Consider the following 4,735-nt stretch of genomic DNA (forward strand, 5'->3'; position numbering starts at 1 on the left):
TGTAAACGCTCTGACAGCCGCAGCTATGGTAGACCCCCCTCCTATCATAGCGTATTTCGTATGCTAATAAATATAGATATATTGTAGCGTTTATAGTATATTATATTAAACTATTTTAATAGCGCTTTATTTTCGCTACTACATTAATTTCTATGGCATTTTTATTTTGTCATAACTGTATTTATAATGACATATTTTCAGTGCTATGAAAATTAAAATTAAAAAATATATAAATATATATAAATAAATTGATTATTATTATTACTAATTTTGAGATTTATTTTGTTTAATATTAAAATTGGTTTACAACTGATAATACTGTATATAGATTAAACCGGTTTATAAATGATTTCGATTTACAATTGATTTTGGTTTAAAAATTAAACCAGATTACAAATTTTTTGGTTTACAAATTAACCCAAACCGGGTTTAAAAACTAAATCTAAAAAAAAATTAAACCAAAAAGCTAACTCAAACACATTAAACCAAACTTAATTAACCAAAACCTAATTTACCAAAAATGTAAAACCTAAATCTAAACCGTGCCTTCCTTCTTCTTTTTGTGGTTGTTGTACTTTGTCGTCACCGCCATCTCCATCGCTACAGAGCTCCGACATTGCCGTACCTTCTCCTCCATCAAGTTCCATATAGCAAACCATCACACTCAGCCATCAATGTTGACCTTGAAACCATCACCATCAAGCTTTCGTCAGCCTCCTCCACCTTCTCTAACTAAGAACACAAAAACAAATACACAGAGAAAATTGATTACATGAGAACAAAAAAACAAAATTAAAACACAGAGAAAGAGAGGGAGAGACCACGAAGAAATCCAGATTCGTAAGGAAAAGACCTTGATAGATTCGTTGACTGGCTTCAGATCTCAAATCTTCTCACTTTCCTTCTCTCTTTTCGATTCAAAAAGGACGCTCTTTGTTTCTTGACGGAGTGGTGGTGGTGACGAGCGCCTCGGTGGTGGTGGTTAGTGGCGAGCACGTCGGTGACTGTAGTGGTGATGAATAGTGCGACAAATCGAAGGGAGTAGTGGTGGTGGTGACGATCTCGTCGGCCCCGAGAAGTGGAGAAGAGACAGAGAGATTAGACTGAAATAGAAAAAAGAAAAGAAAATGAAAAAAAGGAAGTAGAAGAAAAACACAGTCCATTGGATTAATGCTGATCTGACGGTTTAGGATCAAAACACGCTGATCCACGCCATAGACAAAATCAACCAATCAGAGAAAAGGACGAGGATAGGAAGAAGAGTCATTTTGGGCCTTTGATTTAAATCAATCAATGGCTCCAAAAAAAAACAGTACAAATTATCTTTCTATTTACTTATAGCTATTATAAAAATTATCTAAACTTTAAATAATCTGATATAACAATTTAAAATTAAAAATCTGAAATTTTATTTGAATATTTTGGTTGTGTGATTGATTAAAATATCAAAATAATAAAATTAAAATGAGAATATTTCTTTTATTTTGAATATTGTTGTGTTATTATTTGGTGGTTTAATTTATTTTGTAAATGTATAATTTGAAATTTTATATATAGTTTGGAGTACTATATTTATCTTATATGGATTATGATTTGTATAAAATTTAAGATTTGATGTTTTATGATATATGCTATATGTCAATATGAGGTATGGGGTTTAGGGCTTAGGGTATGGGGTTAGGGCTTAGGGTTTAGGGTTTAGGGTTTAGAGTGTAGATTTTAGATTTTGTTTTTGATGTTTAGAATTTAAATTAAATATTAGATTTTTTAAAATGATTAAACTTTGATTTTAAGTTTTAGATTAAAACTATGTTATGAAAATATATATTAAAGTTTTAAAATTCATGTTTAGGGGTTTAAACCCTATAGTTTATAACCCTATAGTTATAACTGAATAAAGTAATACAAATGATGTTACTATATTCATTGATTGAAATAATTGATTTTACTTATTTATATTATTTATTAATAACAATTTTTAAAAAACAGTTTTGTATTATATCATTAACAATAAATAACATAAAATATAGTTTCATTAACCATTTAAATCAGTAGATTTACATAACCGATGTTAAATATTAATGAGTAGATTAATTATTATCAGTAAATAAATAACTTAAAATCTGAAAAGATTTTATTCAGAAATTTTATTTAGTATTTATGATATTATTTATGTTTGAGTTTAGGGTTTAGAGTATTAGATTTAGGGTATTAGATGGATTTGGATTGCATTAATATTTTATATTGAACTGTATTTTAAATGTAAAGTTTAAAGTTTCAAATTTATATTTTATGATTATATTTAGGGTTTAGGGGTTAAAAATAAATCCAACTAGTCACTTTGTTAAAATTATATATCCCTAAATTTATAAATAGAATTTATACTTTATTTTTTAAACACAAGTAAATCATAAAATAACATATGCTTTTCCATTAAAGATTCAAAACATACAAAATCAATAAATGAAACACATGAACTCCATAATGGAACATATAACCATCAAATCTAGTCATAAACAAAACCAAAAAAAAAGTTAAACTAACTCAATGCTAGTAAATAAAGCTTCTCGTTCCTCTGCTTCTCTTTCTCAAGTGACTACACCAAACTCTCAATTGAAGCAGGCAAAGACAATCTCTCAGCCTACACCAAACAAACCATTCAACACACTTGTGATAAAATGTATAAAATCAACCAAAAAGACTCAAAGGAGAAAGCTTTACCCTTTTAGCGTTCAATCTATAATCAATGTGAATCTTCTCACTGTTACAATTATACATCTAATCATCAGCTTCATCGATTCTCTCCACACCACTCCTCTTCCTCCTCCTCTCCATCGCCGGAAACACACTGTATTCTTCTTCCTAGGTGGGCTCTCTCGACGACAGAATACAGTATAATAAGTAGTATTAAGTTACAGAGAGCGAGACAGCTCTACTTCAATCTTCTGGGTAAAACATGTTTCTTTGTCTTAGCCTTTTAATGATGAAACACGGATCTCCTCCTGCACCATTTCCCATAAACTAAAAAGGAAATCACAGATAAGCAAACTTCATGTATGATATGCCATAGAACTAGAACAGAACGTGATTAACTGGATATCAGTCAATGCAGTGTTCACATGAACTACTAACCGAAGGCTTATACAATTTCCCTTGATGCTTTATGTTTCTCTCATCACTGACCAATACTACTCATTGGTTCCACTTTCATTAACCAAAAATTCAATGGAACTCAAACTAAACTCGCTAATTCTACCAGCCTACAACTTCGATTTCAAACAACAACAACAAAAAATCAGAATATGAAAAACAAGAGATTAGGATTAAGAGATAGATTTACATTTTAACACGAGAGGAAATGTATGTCCTCATGTCTGAGCTTAGGCGTAAACCTCTTCTCTAACCCTCTTCATATCTCTTTCACAATATCAACAAACACAAGTAAGAACCTGAAATCAAAACCAATCAAAGTTGGAGAGAAAGAGAGAGAGAGAGAGAGAGATTACGACATGACTGTGGTGATGGGATAGGAATGAAGAGAGACTCGTGAAAGGGTTGAGTGAAAGGAACATGAGCAGCACTCTTAGGATTTGGTCTGTAAAGGGTTGAGTGAAAGGAACTACTTTGAGAAGGTATGGAGGGTCTTCGACGTGTACAAACCACCCTGATTCAGAATCGTTCGGACAGCAGCTTTCACACTAGAACCAGCTCCATCTTCAATCTTTCAAGCTTCAACACCTGATGAAAAACGAAAGCACACACAAGCATTAATCATTGAAGAAAGGATAAAGGAGGAGTCTTTTTGGCTGAGAATCATATTTGACAGATCGGAAATTTGAAACCCAACAAGGAAGCAGTTATGTCTCATGCATAGAGACGTACACAGAGAGGAGATGTAGACGGCGGGGCTACAAACATATAGACAGAGAGAAAGAGGTCGAACCATGGTGTGTGGTGGTGGCAGTGGCGGGATGGCGAGAGGAGGACTCGTCAAAAGACAGAAGAGAAGAGATGTGAGATTGCATTGAACTTTCATTGAGTTCGTCGCATCGAACCCGTCTGATTTCTCGTGATGAAATGTGGCAGAGGAGAGATGTGAGATTGAAGAAGCCAGAATTGGTGGGTATGAAATTGGCGTTTCACCCACTGGAGCTGGGATCGATTAGGGTTCCAAATCATGGTGTGATGGTGCCAAGAACAAGGGAGATGATGTTTGATAAAAAAAAAAGTAATAAGAAAAAAAAGGGAGATGTCGAGAGTTTCAGTGGCGGAAAATAAATTTTGGCTAAGTGTTTGGCTCTGAAATATTTTTTTTAGCTATAATAGTAATTTTTTACCTTCCCGCTTATTGAATTTTTTTTCTAGCGTGATTTTAATGCTACGATAGAGTTGTACTCTGATTTTGATATTTTTAGTAGCAGTTCGTGAATTCGTGCTACAACGAACTGCTACCGATACCCATATTTCTTGTAGTGACTTCCTCCCAAGTGAGCTTGTTTTGAGTCGCTAGCTTGACTTTACCTCCTTTGGATTAGGCTGGGAGGATCAGAAAGTGGAGTTGAAACTCCATCTTCCTCTGGTGCATCCTCCATGTAGAGCTTAACCCTCTGCCCATTCACTGTGAAGTAACTTCCATCAGCACTCCATAGACTATTGCTCCATAAGGTCTGATTTTCTTTGACCTTGAATGGACCGGACCATCTTGACTTGAGCTTTCCTGGGAACAACTTCAGCC

At 33.6% G+C, this 4,735-nt stretch overlaps 2 long non-coding RNA genes across 3 annotated transcripts; both read right to left on the bottom strand.

The window, feature by feature from the left end:
• Positions 1–316: 316 nt before the first annotated feature.
• On the bottom strand, positions 317–1,087 carry LOC108836059 (uncharacterized). 2 transcript variants are annotated; one of them, XR_001947057.2, is made up of 2 exons: positions 854–1,087; positions 317–732 (listed from the first exon to the last, which is right to left on the bottom strand). It is a non-coding gene; the product is annotated as an uncharacterized LOC108836059 (long non-coding RNA). The 2 variants fall into 2 exon arrangements; XR_001947058.2 differs by having other exon boundaries at positions 822–1,087.
• Positions 1,088–2,408: 1,321 nt separating this feature from the next.
• Positions 2,409–3,942, bottom strand: LOC130507024 (uncharacterized). Its single transcript, XR_008942189.1, has 4 exons — positions 3,883–3,942; positions 3,341–3,738; positions 2,722–3,021; positions 2,409–2,641 (listed from the first exon to the last, which is right to left on the bottom strand). It is a non-coding gene; the product is annotated as an uncharacterized LOC130507024 (long non-coding RNA).
• Between the last annotated feature and the right edge of the window lie 793 nt (positions 3,943–4,735).

Source organism: Raphanus sativus, unplaced genomic scaffold (genome assembly GCF_000801105.2).
Source record: "Raphanus sativus cultivar WK10039 unplaced genomic scaffold, ASM80110v3 Scaffold3917, whole genome shotgun sequence".
In the NCBI taxonomy this organism is placed as follows: domain Eukaryota; kingdom Viridiplantae; phylum Streptophyta; class Magnoliopsida; order Brassicales; family Brassicaceae; genus Raphanus; species Raphanus sativus.